The sequence below is a fragment of the Coturnix japonica genome, chromosome 1 (assembly GCF_054131305.1).
Source record: "Coturnix japonica strain WE chromosome 1, WE-NBRP24, whole genome shotgun sequence".
Classification (NCBI taxonomy): domain Eukaryota; kingdom Metazoa; phylum Chordata; class Aves; order Galliformes; family Phasianidae; genus Coturnix; species Coturnix japonica.
In genome coordinates, this window is record NC_140663.1 from 81394713 (window position 1) to 81419723 (window position 25011).

Below are 25011 nucleotides of genomic sequence, written 5' to 3' on the forward strand. Positions count from 1 at the left end.
AAGAAAGACTGTGTGAAATCTCAAGGATCCTTGGAGAATCTTTTCTCTGGCCGAACAGAATGAATAGTTATGCCACTATTTGTTTTTATGTTTTTGTTTCATTTTAAGAATAACTAGCTATTTAGTTGTGAGGCTTAGAAGGTATTGATAGCTTCTTCTTCTTCTTTTTTTGTTTTGTTTTGTTTTGTTTTTTGTTTGTTTTTTTTTTCCCCCTAAGTTAATGTGAGCTGCTGTGAAGCCCAGATTTCAGACTTGTGTCAGGAGTCAGCTTTCACGTAGTCCTTTTCTAGGCTTGTGTCCCATGGAAATGAAGTTTTCTGTCCCATGCAGTTTGTCTCTTCTCAAATCCCAAACAATTTTGAAATTTAAGTACCTATGCTTTACCAAAACTAAAAATGAACCTAAGTCTCAAAAATGATTTAAAATACATTTCCTTACAGATCCATGGACAGGAGAAAGTAGAATCAGAATTATTTGAATTGGAAGGGAGAGGTAAAGGCCATTTAGTCCAGCTCCCCAGCAGTGAACAAGGATATCCACAGTTTAGACAAAGGTGCTGAGAGTCCAGTGCAGCCTGACCTTGAATATCTGCAGGGATGGGGCTTCTAACACCTCTGTTCCTGTGCCTCATCACCCTTACAGTAAAAAAAAACCTTTTTCCTTATATCCAATCTATGTCTCCTTTCATTTAGTTTAAAACCAGTTCCCCTTGTGTTATCACCACAGACCCTGCTAAAGAGTCTGTCCCCTTCTTCCTTATAGCTCCCTTTAGATACTGAAAGGCTGCTCTCAAGTCTCCCTGCAGCCTTTTCTTCTCCAGGCTGAACAACCCCAGCTCTCTCAGCCTCCTTGTAGGAGAGGTGTTCCATCCCTTGGATCATTTTTGTGGCCCTCCTCTGGACATGCTCTCCCGTACTGAGGACTCCACATCTGGACACAGTACTCCAGCATGGAGTAGAGAGGCAGGATCATCTCCCTCAACCAGCTGGCCGCACTGCTTTTGATGCAGCCCCAAACAGTGCTTCAGCTGAGCAAGACTGGACTTAGCATGGGAACTCCACTCAGAAGATGTTAAGGCTATCCCTCCAGAGCAGGAAACAAAGAAATTGCATTTTGGAGGAAAAAAGTGATGAACCTTTCCTCTTGTTACAGGTATTTCATTCCTATTAGTCCTCTAGAAGTAGATAAGAGTTGATCTCCCCATCTCCCACTTCATATTTAATTCTGTAATTTAAATTCTGTGTCTTCCAAAATTTCACATTTTTGCCAAAGCCTCTATTTGTTTCATTTTTTCATGGATGTTTTATATAAGACTTATGTGTTTATGGCATTAGGGTTTTGTCTGTTTACTCATTTTGAAGCAAGGAATTGTTTTCTTTTCATAAATTGAAAGAAGCGAGGTAATAAATGTAATTTTTTGTGTGTGTGTGTTGGTTTCTGGTGTTTGTGGTTATTATTTTGTTTTCGCTTTGTTAGTTGAAAATGGATTGAGATCCAAGTAGCTATGGAATAGATGAATTTGAAAGTAGTCCTGTAAAAAGTGGGACCCAGTTTCCCTTTCTGTTATTTTCTACTGGGGAGGAGGTTGCAAGGAGAAGTGACATCGTGAAGAGCTCTTGGAGTATTATTTCATGGAGTTTCTTTTATGGGAGCTCTCTGCTCCCTCCTACTGCTCCCATTTTGTCCTGTTATATTCTTACAGTTTTATTGGGTTATTCAAATCCATCTATATAATCTTCAACTTGAAGATTAAATAAACATATTTTTCAATATGTTTAATGTATTCAAGTATTTGGTTGTTTTTTTTTCCTCATTTGTTAGTTCCCCCCCCCCCCCCCCCCCTTTTTTTTTTTAAGCTAAATTGTTTGCTAAAGGTTCTTAGTATTTCTATTTATTTGTTTATTACCAATGTACAGAGAGGTAGAGAAAAGGAATAAAGGAATAAAACAGAAGGCTGTGCAGAATTCTTCACTTAGAAGCTGCTTTTTGAGTTTTCCATCTGTAATTATCGTGGATGTACTGCAGGGCAGATTAGCATCTGCTAGTGAGAGTTTAGGAGAATTAACCCTGTCATGATTGATTATAGAATGGTCTCTCAAATTCAATCAAATTTGACCAACAATTTTTTTTTCTGTTGTTGTTGTTGGAGCAGTGATTTAAGCATGGATTGGGAACCAGAAATGCCTAGCTTCTAATCCAGGCTTTCATGCTGTCCAGGCCTGACCTATTGCTCCTTCCTGTTGTACTTCTTTTCTGTTCCTTGGCACAGGAATGACACTACTTACCTTTCCTGACATGTGTTGCTATGGTCAATTAGGATTTGTAAGCTCTCAGAAATCTTTTGCTGAAAGGATGTGAAACATCAAAACTGCTTTTTTTCTTTCTTTCTTTCTTTTTATTTTTTTCAACCTTAAATGTACAAAATCTGTGTTTCTTCTGTTCTAAGCAGGGATTTATAATCAGAATTTCATTGAGTATTTCCTTCATCCTTTAGACTAATACAAAAAGTTTCTGACTAAATACTTAAATACTAAATACAAAAAAAAAAGAAAAAAAAAGAAAAAAAAAAAGGAGTATTTTCCAAGTTAAGTTAAATTAAGAGCTAATGAGAGCAGCGCTGTGTCAGTTAACTTGCGATTTACTACTGCTACTCCTTTTGTATTTTGTCAAAAAAACAAAACAAAAAAAAAACAACAACTTGGGCAATTTCAGCTTATTTTCTAGCTTGTAGTAGATCCTCTGTTCTATCAAATGATACTTCATTATGTACAGTTTTACCCTGATTATTAAAGGGAGTTCAATCATCATTTGGAACTTTACCACCTTTCTGTGTTCTACCATTTGTGTGTTGTATTCCATCTCCAGACAGGTCAGTCCTTGATGCCACATATGCTATAGCTACCTTTTTGTATTTGTTGCTGTAAGTATTTTAGGTGAAGGATGACAAGTAGATGCTGCATGCAAATGCATGTGTGAGGAAGGTGTTAGAGGAGGGAGGGAGAGAATATCAAGCAGGAGTATATAATTTACTAAGCAATTATGAGATTCCATGAGGGCTGAAAGATGAGTCAACGCTGTGCATGATTTTCCCCCCACCTTTGAAAGGAGCACCTGTGAGCCCTGGCGCCATTCCTGACCAGGTCATGTTTGTCCGGCTGCTATATCATCCATCTTGCAGTCATTTAATCCAGTTTAAAAAAAGGAAGTCAAGTGTTTTAACTGGTTTCCTAAGGAAATGAGGCTTAAGCAGTCATTCCACATGACAAATTTGACAGAGTTTTGTGGGAGTCAGCGTCTGCAATCAGAAGTGACTAAATTAAAGTCCATGCTTGGGAAAAGCAAGGCAGCACCCATCAGGATGATCAGCATGTGGAGGACCAGAGTGATAGCAATGTGTACTGTTTTTAGCCAAGCCAAGCCAGTCAGCAAGTCCAATATTTTGGGCAGAAGTCATAGAAGGGGGAGCAAAGAGTCTTTAAGAGATGAAGGGATAAAGAGGAGGGATCTAGCATTATGACAATCACAGGTATAGGATAAGGCAGAGAAACTTAAGAGGAGGCCAAGAGATATAAAAAGGATATGAAGGTATTGTGATGAGGATGAAATAGAAGATACCTGAGACAGAAATCTATAGAAAACTCATTTTATATTGTTTCACTCACTTGGAATCAATGTACTCTGCTGTCCTGACACATCATGAATGAAGAGATGAATCAATATGACACAATATGTTCCCACATTCATAGGGAAAATAAGAGGAAGAATTTCTTCACAGTGATGCTGAGGCCATTTACTAGAAAAAGTATGGGTTCACAGTGCTTGAGGTTGGATCTAACCTCAAGTGAGTGTGACACCTGATGCTAACATCCTGTCCATATTTGGAAAACTTATCTTAACGTGCAATTTCAGATCTGTCCATCTTAATTGTGCACCTGATCCCCTTTCTCCAAAGCACCATCTGTTGCAGTACTGGCATTTCAAAAAGAAGAAGAATTTGGCATGAAGCAGTGAGAGGAGATTGGAAAAGAATGCAGAAATGCATAGAGGAACATGTGTAAATCAGATATGATGAAACTCAGAGCCTTGGTGATAGTGATGGTGTAAAAAACAAGTAAGAAGTCAAGGCTTCAAGTAGAAGAAATCATCAACATGGGATAGGTAAAGAAAAGCTGAGTTTTTCTTGGATGGAGTGGAAGCAGAAGAGAGAATACTGACAGTGAAGAAAGGCCTGAATGGGTAATTGAAATGTGCTGCCAAACATGGGGAACCAGCTAGGGAGTAAGCTGGAGTCTTCTGTTGTTTTGTTTTCTTGTAGGGTGACAGAAACAAATCTGTTGTAGCTAGAGAACAGGTTTAAGTGCCTTTTGAGCATTTTCTGTTAATGACTCTCCTGGCAGTCCTTCAAAATCCATAAGCTTGTTAGTTTACAGAGCTTTTTTTAAAAAAAAAAAAATTAACATACTCTCCTTAATAACTTTCTGTTTTTCTCCTTCATAAAGTGAGAAGAAAAGATGCATGAAATTATTTTTTTTTAAGGGAATATGATTTGCCAATTATGGAGGTGGTATACTAATTTTAAATATGAACTTTCAGATATATATGACAATACTGACCATTTTGATAGGACCATTCTACTATGCACATTCCAACTATTATAGATAAATGAGAATTGTTCCTTTCAATTATGTCAGTTTCAAATGAACAGCACTTTAAGCCATTCACCATAAAAGCAAGACAGCCTTTAAAGCAGGGATATATTGCTAAATAGAAAAGAATGAATAAACTAGAGGTGAATTCCATGTGCAACCTATTAAATTATCCATGATTTAGACTATGTTCTCAAGTTTTATACACCAAAATGTCTAACCTTAGACAAGCAATGTAATCAGCAGGTCCCCAAACGTGTAATAATGTTCTTCATAGGGTTCTTCTTCTTGTTTGCACAGCTGCCAGATGGTGTATGGCATATCCCATTTCACCACATTATTATTTTTTCTGTCTAAAGGTTGGTGAGTGCTACAAGCCGGATGGGATATTTCACACTCGAATCCAATCTGTGAGTTTGATCCATATATTAACAAAGACTGAATCTTTGCAAAGTTCCAGGCTATGCAAGAAGATCTTGTTTATGAAAAATGTAACTTCTTTGGGGCAGATGGTCTTAAAGCTTGTCCATAAAACTCTTAGGAATCTTAGCCCAGGACCTGTCTTTCTCTTCCTCTGCTCATCCTAACTTCCAATCAAGTTTTCTTTTCCTGTAAAAACATACAGTGGTCATGGGCATATTAAACTTGTTCTTGACCCTTCCATGTCTAAACGCCATTCATTTTCTCCTTCACCTCTCAGTTCCTTAAATAACCTCTCTGTATTTGCTGTCTGTAGCTCTTGCCCTTCAGGTTCTTTTATTTTCTCCAAGCTGAATCTTTTCCTACCTACTTCACTGAAACTGCCCCATCTTCTACTTCTTCCTGTGTGTTTCTTTGGTGCATGTTGTGGGGTAGTCCTTTCATCTTGGCTCCATCCATCCTATTATTGCTTCTGAAGATTGACTTTCAGTCACTGAGGCCTGTTGCTTGGTTGTCATCTTTGACACAAACCTTCTTTGTAGGAAGAAAATTAGAAAGGCAAACGCCCAGCTTGAACTGAACTTGTCCGTTGGGGTAAAAGAGAACAAAAAAATAATAATTTACAAATATATTAACAGTAAGAGGAAGGCTAAGGAGAGTCTCCATCATTTACTAGATGTGGTGGGGTACATGACCACTGAGAATAAGGAAAAGGCTGAGGTTCTCAATGCCTTCTTTTCATCTGTCAGAACAGTTATCCTCAGGATACTTTACCCCTTGGCCTGGAAGTCTTAGATGGGGAGCAGAATAAACTCCCCCCAGTTCAGTTGGAAACAGTTAGAAACCTACTACTCTGCCTGGACTGCCACAAGTCCATGCATCTGAATTAGATCCACCCAAGGGTGTTGAGGGAGTAGGTGGAGATGATGACCAAGCCACTTTCCATCATTTATCAGTGCTCCTGGTCAACCAGAAAAGTCCCAGAGGACTGGAGGCTTGCCAGAATGACTTCCATCTACAAGATGGTTCATAAGGAGGATCTGGGGAACTACAGGACTGTCAACCTGACCTCAGTGCCAGGAAGGGTTATAGAGCAGATCATCTTGAGGGAGATCACATGGCATGTGCAGGACAAATGAGGGATCAGGCCTAGCTAGCATAGGTTCATGAAAGGCAGGTCCTGCTTGATCAACCTGATATTCTTCTCTGAAGGAGTGGTCAGACACTGGAACAAGCTGCCGAGGGAGATGGTGGAGATGGCTTAGTAGGAAATGCTGGTGATAGATAGACAGTTGGACTGAATGGTCTTGGAGGTCTTTTCCAACCTTGATGACTTTATGATTCTTGACTACACAGTCATAGTGGCTAAATCTTTGCTCCTAGGAACACCTGTCCAAATCCTGCCATCTTTTCTTTAGTTTTGATTTCTGTTCTTATTAAACTGGTTATGCTAATTCTGTCTCTTCTTCCTATTTGTGTTTCTCCTTTCATCTCTCTTTTTATTATTATTAATTTATTTTTTATTCTGTGTGTCTGGGGACATATGTAATAGAAAATATGTACCGGATTAGAGTCTTGAACCACATAGCTAAATCTGCATTCTATTTCTAATAGGATTTGGGAGAGAATAAATGATTTGTACTGTGAAAATCAGCATATAGATATGTACGTCATACCTTCTGTAATTTTCAATGCTGTGGAGCATTGTGCTCTCCACGTTGCTCCTACAGTACTGTCATAACCCTTACTGAAAATCCTAAAAGAGGGGATGAAATGAACAATGTTAACAGGTTTTTGTTTTTATTTTTATTTAATATAATTTTCATAGTATTTCCCTGGTGTATGTGCGTGTTTATGTGTACTTCTTTTCATAGTCAGAAACGTTCTTGGCAAATGTAATTTGAGTGAAAAGGACACCATAGCTGTTTATTTACTATGGCTTTTGTCTCCATGGAGTCAAAAGTTGCACTTGACCAAATTCCATGCAATTGATTCCTTTATGATAAATTCTAATGTGAAAGGAAGACGGGGCCTATTAAAATATCTATTCAGTAGATTGTATTCTGAAAAAAAAAGAAAGGAAAAACAAAAAGGCTGTCATAACATACGTCTCAGCTTTTTCATGTTCAATGAATTCTTACTTGTCCAGCATCTGAAAAAGAGCAACTGCTCTGAAGAGTTAGAATAGAACAAGATGTCTTATCCAACTTTCTAGTAAAAAAGGAGGTAAAAGTGGATTTGGTATCAGAATAAGCTGAGGTTCATCTGTCAGCATGTAAGGCTGATTTCACTCATCTTCTGCTTCTTTCACAGATGTGTGTCACAGCAACTATTAAGCTAAGAGCATCTTATTTCATCTGCTTCTTGTCATCAGGTTTCAATAATTCTCCGAAGACGAGTATCTCATTTGCATCCCATAGGACGAAAGAGCACATGATTTCTTGCAATACACGTGGTAATTCCTTTTAACAGCATGTATATTGACAGTGAAAAGAGAACACTTTTTTGCACACTTTATTTACCGTTTTAAAGTTTGGGATCATTTTTCATCTGATGTCAATTCCATTCACTTCAAAGTCATTACAATAATTCTTGTGGGATTATCGTTTGACTTCATATGTTGCATCTTCTTTTGTGTTTATACAAGTGACAGAACTGTACAATCTGAGCCTCATATTATGAGGTAGAATTTAATAACCAAATAATCAAAATTATGAGCTTTCTCATCTTCCACATTCAGTAAATTCAGTAAATATTCCCAAATTTCTTTGGGAAAGAAGCAAAGTTAAAGGACCAAGTTATTTAAGTATGGGACCTTAATCTGATTCATAATTTGTCTTCCCCAAAAAAGCTTATCTTAAATTTTGAGGAAAATAAATGGTTTTGCATATCAGCAAGAGCTTTTGTTGGCACCATGTTTGTTTCATTAGGTGTCTAAGTGCAGATGTGTGTGTTCGACCCCAGGCACTTCGATAGCTGCATTTGTCTTGGGCAAGGCTAGGAGACAATTTAACCTGTGCAACAAAAGATGGCAAAAAATAATGCAGAACATCCTGAAAGAGGCAGAGATGAATAGAAGCCTTCAGCATTTTTGTTTGTTCCTTTGTCATATCTTAATAACAGATATTCTAATGTCACCCTACTGGACATACTCGTGTCCAACCCATTCCAATATACCCACCTCAGGACACAGCTGAGACTGCCACCCACACTGCTGGTACCTCCAGGAAAATGCCAGTTGTCCTTCAGTATCACAAAATCTTGATGTTGTACTAGCAACAGAAACAAGGGAGGTAGATATCGATAGTGATTGAGCAACTCATGCCTCTCATGCTGTGAATTTCTACTAAACTAAAACTTCTGGATAGGCACTTTACCACTCACTCCTCTAAAAAACAAACAAACAAACAAAAAACCAACAACAAAAACAACAGTAAACCCATCAGATTAAAAGCACAAATAATCCCCAAATACTATTTAGATTTGTCTTGCACTGCATTAGCAATGAAATGCATAGTCAGAACAGGCATAAATTGATTCATACTGTGTTTTATTTTCCTCCAGTCAATATGAGCTGTATTCATTAAAGAAATGTTATGTTGGCTTTCAGATATTTTACAGCAAGCCTTTTTCTTCTGGACCAGGACACAAGCTTTAATTTACGACCAGAGGAGGAAGAAAAGAAATTTTATGTTGATGGATCTTTAAAGGAATGTCTGCTTGAACCCCATTCAAAAGAAAATTCATAGACTTAAGTGTGTTATTGATCATTTTTGCATTGTGGAAAAAGCTTGGAGCCCCAGTTGGACCCTTAGAAACTGTGTGTGAAAGGTATGTGTGTGAGACCTGGCACGTTATCTGTCTGGAGCATTTTATTCTTTTTTCCTTTACAGTTGAATTTTAACTCCTACTTTGAATATTTTCAGTTATAGATTTCTACAGATTGCCGCCAAATTTGCAAATACCTCTTTGTGAATGTATACTTTTAAGTTAATGTCTGTTTCAGTTTGAGAATATTCTATCAATAACTAAAAGTTCTTTATTGGAATGTGGGTTTCCTGTGGGTATGCTGATAGCTGCAATGAAAGAGGAAGCCCAAAAGCAAAATGTTATGGGTTGAACATCAGTAACATTATCACCAGTCACTGGAAAAGAACAAGGGATTCTACAGCCACCTATCTCATGCATTTTGCCTTTCACGATAATGTGAAATGCCATAGGAAATGGAGGTAGGCCGATAGAACAGAAATTTAGAAGGAGGAAGTCTTCTGCTCTCTCTCCATATTGCCTTATTTTCAATTTCATGGACTTTTTTTCCATCTTCAGTGCTTACTTCAATACTTAGGGTCATTCTTTCTTAAAAATAAATTTTGTGAAAGATATTAATGGTATTGCTCATGATAATAAGCAAAATAACTTCTTGATCATAGAAGTTTTTCTGGAGGAAATAGGAAACATGACAGATAATTTTGAGCATGCACGTGCACATATGTGTCAATCATATTACACCTAAAGATGGAGTATCGATGTTTCCTTTCTAATACAAATTACTAGTTAGCTTACTTGTGACTGAATGTAATTTGACAATATAACTCTTGACTATTCTCTTATGGGACTGAGAGAAAAATACTTGTGATTTTTGTTGTTTGTTTTCTTTTTGTTTTTCTTTAAACAAAAGCTATTTCTTCAGAAATGCAGAACTTGGCAAAAGTTGTTGCAATATGTCATATAACTTATATGTCATATAAGTAATGAAGATCTCAGAAAGTTCCCTCTTTTAAGTACGGCCGTGAAAGGAGTGGAATATACCTTCAAGTTAATGAACAAAGATGATTTAATGAATGGACCAGAAACAAATACGCAAACAAGGATTGTTATATAAAATACTTCCCCTTTGAAGTCATTATTAATGATTTGGAAGATTCAGTTGGAGTCACCCCAGCAGTTATTTACATTATCAAACAACATATTTTAGAGCTGAAAAACAAGAATAAGGCTCTAGATTTTTATTAATATCTTGTTTTTACAGCAAAATCTGATGTTTCTGATCAGTGCCTTTCACATGCAGGTTTAAAGCTAATTTGTAACATCAATATTAATGAATATGTCAAAACATATGTTTTGGTGTGTTGGTTATTTGATTTTATAACTAGTCTACAAAAGACAAAGAAGAACCCCATTGTTTTCAGTTATTAATTTGTCATTTAGATATCAAAGACATGGTAGTTTTCCTGCACCTTGAATGGTACAGAAAAACAGAGTAGAACTCTAGTCTGCTTTTCTGGATAAGACAGTATTCATAGATAATTCATTTTCTTCTTGTCTCCAGGACTGTAATACTTCAGAGAACCATGGCCAGTGATTGTCTGAAGAAAATTAATTTCTGTAGAGTATTCAAGATAATTTTGTCTGTGAATACCAGTAATAACACTGTACTTCATTTCTCCACTTCTATGCACAGTTTGACCGGGATTCTTTTTACCCTTATTTCTACACTTTAAACAACTGTTTATATAAGCAGGTAAGTTTTCTTTTTTTTCTTCATTTCTTACTTCTTCACTGCAATTTTTTTTACTTTTTTTTTTCTTTTAAAAGAAAATTCCCTTTTCTTTTCCCCCTAAAATGTATAATGCTCTTTACTCGCTCTTAATAATTTAAATAGATGTTTTCCAGCCTGGCTGAAGAATGTCTGAAACAGTTTGAAGTTCAAGGGGATGTTTGTGTGTGTTTTGGCCTATGTTAAGCAGTTAAAAAAGAGTGCTGGTGTCTTACTAGAGGAAACTTCTGGCTTCCAACTGAGAACCTCTTGAGAGCTTATTTGTTGCTGTACGTGCTCTGTCTGGTATGGCACTGATACTTTTCACATTTTAGAGATTTCTCTTTATGACCACCACTTCTTCTGTGAGTATTCTAGCTTCTCCTCTCCTTCTCTTTTTCTTTGTAGGGAAATAGAATTAATGAAAGCTAAAAAAACAAGCCAAAACAAAACTAAGCACAACTCCCAGCAATGTCTCTGAAAAGTAACCTGCCAAAAGAGAAGGGAAACTATTCTCCAGTTCCCTTATGGTATGCATAATAGAGGTAAATGACCAGTTTCTTGGTTATTAACTGTTTTTGTTTTAGATTTTTCCAAATGTGTTATGAATCTTAGTGACCACAAAAGTAAAATAAAATAATAATACTAATAACAGTAGACATTTTTTGTGATTTTATTTTCTGTTTACTTCTAGGAAAATTCTGGTTAGGCTAAGGATGAAACAAATCACCACTCAATTTTAGAAAGATATTAAATCTACAATTGACTGCTTTTCTAAAACTCAAAATGTTTGTCTGATTGTTTGGTGAGAATACAGAGTGTAAGTGCCTGTGCCTACCTATTCTTCATTGACCTTTCAACTTTCTTACTGTCGGGGGACACAAATTCTGTGATCCTGTCCTCATGCTGTTTCTTTTGTCATTATCTATGATTTATCTTCCCTATGGCTTGTCAAACTTGAGTTATTTTTAATCCTTTTCTGGGCCTCCCTGAAGGCATTATATCATATCTCTTGACACTGCACATGATCTCCTACTCCCTATTGTCCTACCCTATTCAGATTCCCTGTGTTTCTTTGCTACCCCTGACATGGTGCCAACTATTATTCCCCCTTTTTAATAAATCTGCAGACTTGAACAAACTACAGCCATTGTCATTTTTCCAAACAATTTGTACGAACACATTAAACAGAATCAGTCACAGTAACAAATCCTTCAGGGCCTCAGTTGTTATCTTCTCATTTTCAGTAGATTGTTCTGGGACACAATTTTATGGCAAAATATAGTTTGGCTGGTTTACTTTAACCTCTCACTTCATTAGTCAGAGTAATATCTGGAAAAGGTTGCAGCTCTTCTCACTATTTGGATTAACCATTTCTGCACCTTTCAAAGGCAGATTGTGTTTGAAAAGAAAATATTTTTCAATTATTTATTAACTGTATTCAAACTGAGTATCTTGCAGAGGAACTCCTTTCCGTTTGGAATGCTTCTGTGTTTACTTGAGTATAGTATTTGCAAGGCTTTTCTCTGCTCAGGAAACACCTTTTGCATAGTGTTGTGGCTGTAGATTCCAACACATATCATCTACAGGAGATTTAAGCATGTTTGCGTTAGTGAAATGAAGCTGGAATTAAGCTTAAGTTTTTCCACAATGTAATAGTGCAACTTGCAACTAAAAATTACAAGAATTTTAGCAGTTCTCCTGAAATAATAATCATAAACCTCAGGAATTCAGACTATGGTGTCATCTTTAATAGAACCAAAATACTTAAAAAAACAAACCGCAAACAAACAAACAAAAAACCAGAAAAAAAAAAAAAAAACGCAACCAAAAAAACAGGAAAGTCACAGTTTAAACAAGCAGTAGTAATTCTGTCATGTCATGACTTTTCAGTTCTTCCCCCTTGTAAATTACTGTTTTCAGGATATAGAAAATTATATACAAGTTGTAGGTAGTGATGCCGACATTCTTGCATGAGTTTCAGAAGTCAGTTCCAGTGACACAAATAGTATGCTGACCTCACATGGAAAACAGAAGATGGAGCTAAGAAATATAAGCTAGTTTGATGCTTTTAAAGTCTCTATTCAGAAATTATATCTGCATTTCTTAATTCTGTATTTTATTTGCAGAATATTTGGGCAGAAAAGTAAGTACTTGATTCCAGTAGGGATGGATATTTATACAGTTGTGGAATGTATGTGCAGTCCAGCCAAATTTCTATGACTGTGAAGAAATTCAAAGTTTTTAAGTGTCCACATAGAGTTTTAGTCAGTATGTCTGAATATGAGGCTGAACCAGAAAGTGCTTTACTGGCTAACGTCATTAGTCATTATTTTTCCTTGTAATCTCTACAAGACTAGCTAGAGATTGAAATGATTTTAAATGGATGTAATAGTTGTATATTTTTATTTTTTAGTTTTGGGAAGATAAATTAGAATTCACTCAATTATGTGATAATTGTGAAATGTAAAGTCAAAATATCTTCGTGGTGAGAACAGCAATGATGTTAGCTTAGAAATGTCTAAAGCTGTTTGTTTAGAGTTAAAAGGTACTTCTTCAGGATGTGTATAAATTGTCTTTGGTTTTTTGTTTTGTCTAAATGGAAGAAAACTGGGCAATTCCTGCTTGATTCTTAATAGTGTCTGATGGTTCTCTTTTGACTGCAAATTGTTCTTCAGGGAATAAAGAAGGCCTGAGACTATATTACTTTCCTTGCTAATGATTAGATATACGTGAGCCACCAAGAGGGTTCAAAAACTGGGGGGTTGCATGACCGTATGTCATATCCAAGGGCTCAGTCTCAGCCCCCAGAGTTTCCAGTCTGGTCTGCTCAATTGGAAATGCTCAAACTGATCATCAAACTGCCAAAACCTCCAGCTCTTGTAGACTTCTATTCAAGAGTGAATGTCTTGCTCTATAAAGCCAGACAACTCTAATTATTCTGGATTGGTTTTAGTTGCCAAAAAGTTGATGTTCAAACTCTAGCAAACACCAGTGTCAGTTTCAATGTAGATCTGAAGGCATTTAGATGCTGGAAGGCTCATCTGAGGAAATATTGTTTTACTTTTGTAGGTGATACAGTGGTAACATGTTTTGTGTGGTTGAACACAAAGATTAATGTTTATCCACCCAATATGCTGTCCATTTAGATAACTCATCCAGTTACTGGCTTTTTTGTATATCCAGCCCATTACAAACACTGAAACAAATTATTTGGCTTTCTAAAACTATTGACATGTCCAGAAAAAGTTAATTACTGTGTTTTCAGGAAAGGTGAATGGAAAAAATGGTACAGCAATTATATTCATTTATAAGCAGTCAGGTTCATAAGCAAAAGAGACAGTTTGGTTTGTGTTGATTTCGTTTGCTTCCAGTGACTGTGGGAATTATTTCTGCAGCCTTTAAACATTAAGAGAGTGAGGTAGGAGGAACGCAGGAAGCAAAAGTTGGGACATTTACATACATGGATGCATTTACTTATCTCTCCAAATTAACAGATTTGGAAGAAAACTAATGTGAGATACTGAAGATTACATACTCCCCAAACTTGTGAAAAATACACATGTAAACTTGCCAGTATTAGGTGAGGGTCTAATGAATAGATTTTGTACCACCAGCCAAACAGTAATAAGAAGTTCCCTTTCTACTTGCAAGAGGCTTCTGGGCAGAATGTAGTCTTTTTATTTATTTATTTATTTATTATTTTTAATTTTGGAGTGTTCTTCAATTACACAAATTTATGGATGGGTACATCCTATTGTTTCTGGTTTACATATCCTGAAAATATTTACGAGTCTGCAGCTTGTCAGGTAGTCAGTTGGATATATCTGTTCCTTATTTGCACTCTTTTGGAAACCTTGTTCAGCTTATTCTTCACCCTTCTTAGAGTAGAGCTGATAAGTGCTCGGCTCAGAAACCATATTAATGATGTCAGTGTTTTTAAAGTTTGTCAAAATTGAAATACTTGACCTGATTATTTCACTTTTTCAAAAACTAAACAGGATGTAATAGATTTTCATATATGTTTTTTTTTCCAAAATCTTGTCAGATTAACTGCAGAGTTAATTTTATTTTATACTGTTGTACAGATATATTTTCCTTGAATAGCAGTGATAAGAAAAGATTGAAAACAAAACCTTTGAAGTGTTGTCCAATTATCTCAGTGTATACCACACTGATAAATGTTTTGTTTTTGTGGCTTTGAAGAGTGTCTTTAATATTAAGCAAAAGCTGGTGTACTTCTGCACCACATCTAAGCGAGAGAATTTTCAAATGTATTATTCCTTTCTTTTCTGAGTGACCACTTTAGAGATGAAAGCCTTGCATTTGTGTGTTTGCATATATCTTGGCTCCAGCTTAGCAGAGGCCTAGGGGATAGATTTACTGCAAAATAACTGCTGAAGTTTTGGGGGAAAAGTATATTATCTCACTGTTGTGAAATTGGAATCTCAGTCCTTAATTGTAGGAAATGACAGATAATATGGGTTGCTTCTTTACAGAATAGAGGACAAGATTATTACAGAAAACAATATCAGAAAAAAAAGAAAAAAAAAGCAGATAATTCAGAAAAAAATGAAAATCAGAATATGTCTTTATATTGGTCCTTTTATTGATCTTGATAGCAGAAGAAAAAGAGAAAGAAAGTTATATGTGAAGTGTTAGTAAATAAGTAAATAAAATGACCTTGGTCATTTAGAAATTTCTGTAAAAACAAACATAAGCTCTATGACCTTTTAGTTTTAAAAGAAAAAACATATAAGATGTCCTTCAAGTTAGGGTATGTTGTCTGATCCTACTAGCGCCAGTAGACGTAAAAAAGGCTGTCCATCTTGAGATCCATTAGTAGTTCACTAAGTTTCCTACTGGTGTGGCGCAGTGGTTACATTGCCCTGCATTGAAAAGCCTGCAACATTCCCTTCCAGTATTCTGCTTTTATTCCAGCATTTGTAAGGTAGGTAGACTTTATGCATTATCTAATGTAAAGAACATTAGAGGAAAATCACAGACCAAGAACTGTCCTTTTAAATTCATCAGCCTGGGATAAAAGTAGCAAATAACAGATTGTGACAAAAGCCTTCAGATATTCATCTGTTTTTGAATTAGTTGTGTCTGTAGTTGGCATCTGTGAATTTTTGTTTCAGTCCTTGAATGGAACAAAATGTTGAAAGTTTTAATTAATATTTTGAAATAGTGCTTTAGGAGAATGTTGAACTTTGATGAAAGAAGGGAGCTTTTTAGTTGAGCTCTTGAACTATGTGAATATATTGAAGCTATATGACTCAAGATGTTAGTAAAAAAATTAATCTCTTGAAAATTTCTTGTGTTTTCTAGTAGTCACTTTGCTCAAAAGAGAAACAAGCTATTAAGAGAATTTCCGAAGTGTAAGATAAAGCTATTATGATGGTTGGAAAAACAATTGCATGTTAGAACAAGAACAGAAACAAAAGTTTTATTATGCTTAAAATTGTTGGATGAACTTTAAAGGAGGGCATATTAATAATAATGTGTTTTTTTCAGATATGTCTTTTTTTTTAAAAAAAAAACAAAAACAAAAACATTTAACAATATTTTTGGGGCTTGGTCACAGTTTTTCTCGTTGATTGAATCTAATTACGTATAAAAATATCTATGTAGCATAACATATTATGCCACAATGCCATATTATCCGCAAGTGCTAAAATGATCTCAGTCTCTCACGAAAGCTGTAGACCCTTTCATGCACAAATGAAAATGGTCAGCAAGATAAAGTAGAACGGTTGTACCAGAAAGAGAGGCTTTTTATTTCTCCATACTCATTTTTTAATCCTTTTCCAAAAATCCTGAGGAGGATCTTAATAGGAATAGACCACTGGAGTTGGGAATTTCAGTGGAATCACACTTGGTAGAGGTATGTAGAAACCAGCTGAAAATGAAGTCAAAGGAAAACTTTTGTTAGATTTTCGTACATTTTTTTTCAGATTTTTACTTAGCCCAGGGTCTTTACTCTTCATCAGCAGTCAATCTGGAGAAAATATGTGAGTGCTATTATAAAATCTGTTGGAATTGAACTAGTCAGTCTGTTTAGAAGTACCAGGTTTTCTTTTCCTTGTCAGCCCTTCAGGCTTTCAGAGAGGGGAGGCACTGACAAAGGTGGCCACATATGTACATCCCCACCATGCTCTGAAACACTGTGGCATGTAATCACACAGAATAAGAGGATGAGACTGTCTTTTTCATCACTAAACTTTTTCAGTGCCTTTCTCTCTGATGAACCGTGTTCTTGGAGAACTAGTTTGGGCCTTACTTTAATGGTGAGGTGAGATGTGCAGTCAGGGCAAGCAGAAGGGGTAAGAGAGAAGTCTCTTGACTTTGTCAAGTGTTTTATCTATCTCCTCTCTGAATGCAAAGTCCTTTGAGGTATGTAGTTCTTCTCTTCTGGGACACATGCCTGGACCTAGAGCATCAACTCTAACTCCCAGTGTACTACACGATGTTATAATGTGGAATACTGATAACCAAAAATTGTAAAACCATGATAACATTATAACTGCTGGATTTCCTTCACTTTTCCTAGGGGTCCTCGTTCAACTTGCCTGAAACACAGTCTCCCTCTTCACCATCCTTTGAAATATACTTTTTAATTTGAAAAGGATGAGAAGGGGAGTTAATTGCCTTTCTATTCAGTCTTTTTTTTTTTTCTTTTTTTTTTTTTTTTTTCCTAAGAGGAAAAGGGATAGATATCCCTTTGATTTTGCTGCCTTTGGTTGCTTCAAGCAGCTTTTAGTAAGAACATTTGAACTTAGGTATTGACATTTATGGATCACCTATGGCCTTTCTCAGCTACTATTTCCAAAATGTGATTTTATGTAGCAGTCTTCCTAAAGTTGCTTTGTAAAACCTGCAATACATGTGAAATATTTTCCTAATAATTCACATTTTAGGAAGAAATAAGTATTCAGGAGAAGAGTGAGGTTAAAAAAGATGGGAATGAAGGTGGAGAGGAATGATTAATCCAAAGAGAACATCCTGGTGGCACAGAGCTGGTAGCAGAGTTCCTGCTCCTTCCTGCTGTGTCCACAGGCTGTGTGGTACCACCAGTCTGGCTAAGATAGGTGGCGTTCAGGAAGTAGTTTGTGTAATTGGCTGAATTGGTGAACTCTTTTCCACCTGTTTCTGAGATTACTTGATTTTGGCCAGGAAAAGGTGTAGCATAACTTTTCCTCTCCCTCATACAGAGAACACCTTACCCAGACCTTATGGGGATGAGGCTTTCAAGTGCTTGGGTACAGACACATTGCTTATATGAGAACATATAGTATTTCTTTTCCCATGGAAATTATCACAGAATATCCACAATATCTGAAGGTAGCAACATTTTCAAGTAGCAGTAGTAAAAAAAAACCCTTAAAATGGAGAGTGCTTGGTTGGCTTTCTGACACCACTTATTTTGCCACTTACAGTATGTTTCATTTGTGCTCCTTATTCTGTAGGAGTGAATAAATTACTAGATCTGCATGCTTATATTTTTTGAAGCAAGTATTGATGTTATATAGGTAATTTTAATTTTGTGTTATGAGAAGCTTGCAAAACAGCAATAGAACTGATCTTTCACAGGGAACTTGGAATAGAAGCTCCAGTGTTCAAATAAAACTAGTATATTCAGAGAATGACTCACTGAGGACGGAAAAGAATACAGGACTGACTTCATCATGGCAACTTCTTTTTGATTGGGATCTGTCAACAAGTGTTATCCTTTAACACATTATTGTCCAGATAAAACTGGTTAAGTTTTAATGACTGGATGGAACTGTGAGCAGCCTGGTTGAGTTGCAGATGTCCTTGTTCATTTTTGGGAAGTTGGACTGGATGACCTTTAAGGGTGCCTTCTAAATCAAAAAATATTATGATTCTTTAAAACTTCTGCATTTCTTACCCTAAGGCAAAGTAAGGAAATATTTGAATGTCAAATTAAAGAAATATTCCAATGTATGCAAGTGTAGTAAAAAATACTGAGGGAGTGAGTTCTTTCACCTCCCATTAATCTCAGTATGAATCACGATGCTGAAGTGTGAGCATCTCATTTAGAATATGCTGTTCTGTGCCCAGTGTGATATCTACCACTTAGATTATATTGTCTAACTTGGAAAGCTTGTTCTGACACAAGTGTGAAGCAACATGATATTCAATTATTTGAGCCAACTGTAATGCTTCTGCTCAATGTAAATCTAAATGGCAAACTAATACATTAAACCAATATGGTTTTATTTTTATATATGTGTATATATAGTTTACTTGTATGTCACACTGGAAGTGATGCTTCCTATTAATTTCTGTGGAATATAAAACAGATAAAAAGAAAAATAACACTCTCTTATAATGCAGATCTCAGGTACAAAACTATTTTTTAAGACACCATTTTCTCAGACTGCCCCTCTGCCATCTGTCATACAGCAACAAAATGTAAGGGAATATTGGTGGAAAGATTTATGTTCTGGTACCATACCACCAACATTTTCTTACATCAATGGCCAACATTATAAAATAACAGGCATTAATTTTGGAGCAGCCCTCATGTATATGTGTGCATCTACATGCATCTACACATAGGCTTATGTGTTTATAAAAGCTTTAATACATTTTCTTATCTTGTGTATAACACTATTCTTACCATACTGTGCAAAGACCTTAAGATATATGATTATGATATAATTCTCATGTACACGGATACATATATTAAGTGCTTTGTTTTCCATTCACTTCCCAACAAGATTTTCCCATGATAGATCATAAATCGCCAGAGAGCTGCCTTGCAATTTGTGTTGGGAAGTCCAGTAAAAGAAGACAAATATCTTAGTACAATTTAAAAATGAATACAACAAATATGTGCAAGAAGAAGTAGTTTGTTGAAAAACGTTATCATTTATGATGAAACTGAGACAACAGCTTGATGAGTATGAAAATGGGAAAGCAGAGAAAATAATGAGATTGTGCTAGTCAGTACACCAGGAATAGCTGCTGTGAAGGACTTTTTATTAAAAAAAGATAATAATAAAATAACAAATTTTTGAAGAGTTCAACAGCTGGGCAATGCAGACTGCCATCACCAGATAGATAAGAAATTGAAATGAATATATAAGACCATTCTGGACACATAATTGAATGAGAGATGATCATAGGGAGAATATACATGAGTGTGAAGGCCTTTGAAGATGAAGGTTAAGAGCACATATCCAATATAGCAACAATTAGGGAGCAAGGGGAAGGGTAGCAAGAGGGAGATAAAAATGACCATCTAGGATAGTCAAAGTGCATTAGATACAGATGAGTCTGTCCAGAAACAGTACTGTTTTACATCTAGAGAGAACTGAGAAGCCTCTAAGGGATCCACCTCAGGTCTAAAAGCAGAATAACTATCTTTGTTTAGACTCTTGGCCTGGATGATAAATCCTAATGCACAGTATGATTCTGTCCTGGATGGAGCTGTTGCTGTTGTTGCTTGATGCTATAGGCACAACACATAGATTTACTTCCTTACAAGTAGTATCCTGACTTCTTGCACTGTGTCTTACTGAGGTGTATGGAATTGTCCATTCTTTTATCAGAATTTGGTTTGGAAGATATTAATTTTTTTCTGCAGATCCAGTTTCAAAAGTAGATTATCTAAAGATTAGGGTTGTATTCTATTACCTTTGCTCTTAAGGCACTGAAAATATTCTTCTGAGAGCCTGAAGTGTTTTCAAGTTGCACATGGCATGTATCTAACAGGAGAAAAAGAAATGAATAACAAAGTAGCACATTGTGGTTTTTTCTGACATTATCTTGTTTTATACAGCTCCATTCTCAGCCTCCACCTTCTGTCCTGATACCTCAAGATGATCGATGCTTTAGCCAGCATCATCTGAACCACTTGGGAACAGAGGCTCCTGGAAATGGGTGCCACTCCATAGAGCGTATCACCAGGTGGTGGGACCTCTGTCCCTCATTAGGGTGTCCTCCTGGGGAAATCATCATCTCTGAGAGCAGGAGATAGAAAGGAGGATAGAGGTAGGATATTTCCTCAGGGAGGCTGCAATGGGGAATTGTGGTGAACATGGGGGCAGGAGAGGACTGTACTGGTAGAAAGTCATGTTTTTGTTTTTGTTTTTTGGTTTTTGTGTTGTGTTTTTTTTTTCCCCCCATTGATTTGTTGTTTATTTGTATTTCTCATGGAATAACTGTTCTGATTTTTGTGTGAAGACTGCTAACAAAAATGGAAATGATTAATTTGACTTTTTAATGAAGCTGATTTTACAGCTTTTTCTATTTAATTTAAATGAATGTTCTACAGAATATAAAGTGAATAATCACTGAAGCAATAAATGTTATGTTAATTCTATGGGACAAAAGTGAGAAGAGAGTTTTGAATTTGTAATTGTGAGTATTCACAGTGATAACCTGCTTTTTACAGTACCCATCCCAAATTATGCTTTGAAGTCAGAGTTTGCACATGTTTCTAGAATTCAGGGTATGTGTACAGGTTATGTGGAATTAGTACAGGAGGAGTGAATCTAAAATGCTCCAAGCAATACTGCACCCAACTGAAATATTGCAAATTCTAGAAAATAAATTTTGATTACTAAAACCAGGATGCAAAGTGAGTTGTCTTGACTGCATTAAAGTTGTCATTTCTTTTGAAATAATCTAATACAGTGGAAAATGTTATTAGGAATTTTGGGAGAAAACGGGAAAAAAAAACAAACAACACAACGGGAAAATATAAAAGAAAAAGGTGAAAGAAGATGAAAGAATTGGAACTTTTTGAGTACGTGTAAGTATTGAGAGCATTTCTATAATATCCTTTCTTTTCTTTTTCCCCTCCAGAAATTTTATATAATCTTAATGTAAGTGAATCAACTGTATGTAATAGTTTTTCTTAGTTTTGTCCATCAGTTTCCAGTTCTACTCCTGTCTAGGTAGCCATAAATCTCTCATAACTCAGAGAGTTGGCTATCTCTCACCTTATTGACTTGTCCAAAGTTATTTCATCAGGTGACAAATAACATTGCTAAGGTTTACTCTGTAAACCCATTCTGTGTTTTGCTACTTTTTTATTTTTTATTTTGTTTAATATTCTGCTGAAGCATTTTGAAATGTTTATTTTTTCTCTCCTTTAGGTAAGAGGAGATTTTCTCAAAAAGCTGGTAACATGGAGTGTGATGCAAAAAGCTTTAGGAGTTTGATGCAGAAAGTTTGCCTCTTTCTGTTGCTTTCTGCTACCATTGAATTTTCAATAATGCAGTTTGAACTAGTTGCAGAATGCTGTTAACAAATTGTTATTTTTCATAATAGAAAACAAATTATTATCTTATAAATGACTATTTTATAATGTGTCCTTTTTAATAATGGTGTATTTTGGAGCATCTTCAGGACTGATTTAAAGTGATTTTAACTCTTAGTTAAGACATTCAGAAAAGCTTTTCCTCTGAGACTTTTTCTGCCCCGAAAGCCTCCCTAAGCACATATAGCTACTCAGACACTGTTGCATGCAATAATGTGTGTGCTTTAATTTTAAATTAATGTTGTCTTTTATTTCATTTTAGTTTAAATCTCTTACAAGCATCATCGTTTAACATGAATAGGCACTCTGAAATCTGCCATAAGTGTCCAGAGAGGATCATTTCAGAATCTAATACACATATCCATTTAAATGCTTTTTTTTTTTTTTTTTTTTTTTTTTTTTTGTGGTATTGAAACGTGTTCTCTAGAAAGAAGAAAGCCTAATATTTACAGACTGCAAGTTTTTATTTTATTGGTAATACAGCCCCAGTCTAGAGCCTAAAACTAGCCAGACTAATGCATCAAATCTTCAGCACCAAAACAACTTTTTTTCTTCCCTTCCAATAAAAATGTAAATCAATATATAGTATTTAATTATTCTGTGTGTACAGCTAAGTTGATTTGGCACTTAATTTTATTTGATATGCATTCTGTGGCCAAAGGGGCAGTTATAAGGCAGTTGATTGATAAAGTCTCCTTTCACCTTTGAAGACCTCAGTTTAATCCTGGCATAGGTCACTCTGAAAATTAGTTTCAATAGGCATATTTTACTCTTTACTGCATGTTTATCCACATCATAAAGCTATCAACCAAGATGACACAGTTAACAGTCATTGCTGTGGACAATCTTATGACCAAACAGGATTGCGAAGGCAGTTTGTGTTCCTTGGAAGAATAGCGACAGGGTGGAGCCAAGCTCATTTCTTCTGGAATCCTGATGTTAACTGGTCACTCACTTTCTTAGTTTTTGTGGACTGCAAATCGTTTACTTGAAAAGTAAGACCATCCCAGTTATATCCCTGAAATTTCTTGCTTGCAGGTTTTAAGGACCTAAGAATACATTTAGGTTGGGCACTATGTTGCAGTCAGGAAGCATCCATTTGAGAGCACTCTTGTTTGTTTGATCTTTGTAGTCACATTTGCAAAATAAATCTCATCCTAAAATGAGCAGATGTTCTCAGAGGCCATGCTGGTTTGTATTCCAATGTTATCTTTGTTCCTTAAGCAGCTGGATGACCTTGTCCCAGTTAAGCATGAATCACTGAGGTGTACAAGCTCGGCACTGAACCCAAAGTTCTGCAATGGCAGCAGTGCCCCTCTGTGACTTGAGTGCAGGTGAGAGCTTTATTATTTCTCATGCTCTACGCATAACTTCAGTATGTGAACTTCCCTCTTTCTCATAAATTCACTGCATGCTGAGCAGCAGAAAGGAAAATCTAAATGGAAACCAATAGGTATCTGTCTGCAAGAGGCACATGCAGATGCAATAGCGTCATCAACTGTGATGCCCCAGCTTCACACCAAGCCTTGGATGAATAATGTTTTTAGGTCTAGTTGTGGACTTTTTATTTAGCTTTTTGAGGTATGGCTGCATTTTTGACACAATGGTTTTGTAATCACAGAAAATAATATTGATGAATTGTAGTGGAGGAGAAAGAGAGATGCTCTCTGAATCCAGCTGATGCACCTGCAGTCATTTATGTCTTGTCCATAAATATACAAAAATATGGGAGGAGACCCCTGGGAGGCCAATGACACTAATGCAAAACTTAAGTGTGGTACTATACAACTGGATGTAGATGTATTTTACTCAGACTTGTTATTAATTTAGACAAAGCAATCAAGAGCTGTCAGGGCTTTAAACTTTACACTTACCTCTTTATTGTGGATTTATTATCGCCTTTCAGATTTGGGTGTTTGTCTTAGAGGTACTAGGTAATTTGTGTACTAGGTGAATTGTGATTTGAACAGAAATGATTATCTGCTGTCATCTCAGAAGAGTTTTCTTAATTTTGATCTTCTTGAAAGTGGTAAGAGGTGAAGATTCCAGCTGATAACACATAAAACTAGTTGAGTACTGGGCAGAGGGCCTTTTGCCTAACCAGACTGCATTCAGTCATCAGAGGAATACACTGTTTCAAATATTCAGACTGATTTTAGATATTGTGAACGTTGGTGTTAGCAGTGGTGAATTTTTGTCCTCATTTCCAGTTACACTTGCATACTATCTGTACTATGTTCTTGTTGCAGCAGTTCTTTAAAAGAGAGTATCCTTCAAACTGATGAGAACTGCAAACTGAAAAGACCATCCTGATTCAGTTGTCCCAACCTCACCTGCCTGACTTCGCAAGATAGACTTTTTAGCTTCTATATATCACCTCCTGCCTTCTCTGTACCCTCTGTGCTCTGATCACCTCCTCCTCCACACTGCCATTTGACTCACTGAGCTGGATTCTGACAGTGAAATCTCGTGTTAGCTTCTCTTGTAGTGAGAGTGATAAAGCCTTTGCAATAGATAAGCTCTGTTCCAAAATTTGAAATAGTCTGGTATATGCCTGCATTTTGTGTGTGTGTGTTTTGTTGTTTTTCTTTTACCTATTGATCAGGGCAGAATGCAACTTAAGAAGCAGGACGTCTGTTTCATGATATTTTAAAATCTTGCCACGTAGAAATAGAAGTAATTTCATGTAACATGAAATAGCAGCTAGGACTCTATCGAAGGAAACATAACTCATTCTGTGACTGCGTTCCTAATTAGCAACACTTACAAGTCTTGACCTTTCATCAGAGAGCTGGATTCAACTTCATCTATACAGAATTACCCCACTCGTGTAGCTGTGCATAATAATAAAAACAATTTTAAACACATTAAAACATTAAAAAACCACTTAAAAGCTTAGACGCAGACTTTTTAGCATTTATTCATGTTCAGCAGTAATTTGCTCTGGTAATAGTCCCAGTGAGACTGTCGTGAGATACTATGTAATGTAAGTAAGGGAGGCAGAAGGGTGGTTAATAAATAAGCAGTTGTGTCCTTCTGCTTTGTTCCCTTCCAGCTCAGTGATATTTATATCCAGTACATGATTTCTTCCTAGAAAATGATTTCTTCCTTCT

The 25011-nt window shown here is 36.1% G+C and overlaps 1 long non-coding RNA gene across 1 annotated transcript; it reads left to right on the plus strand.

Annotated features, from left to right (window-relative positions):
• Positions 1–7379: 7379 nt before the first annotated feature.
• Positions 7380–11740, plus strand: LOC107321329 (uncharacterized). The gene is made up of 4 exons (XR_004307334.2): positions 7380–7521; positions 8677–8897; positions 10396–10587; positions 11011–11740. It is a non-coding gene; the product is annotated as an uncharacterized LOC107321329 (long non-coding RNA).
• Positions 11741–25011: the final 13271 nt, after the last annotated feature.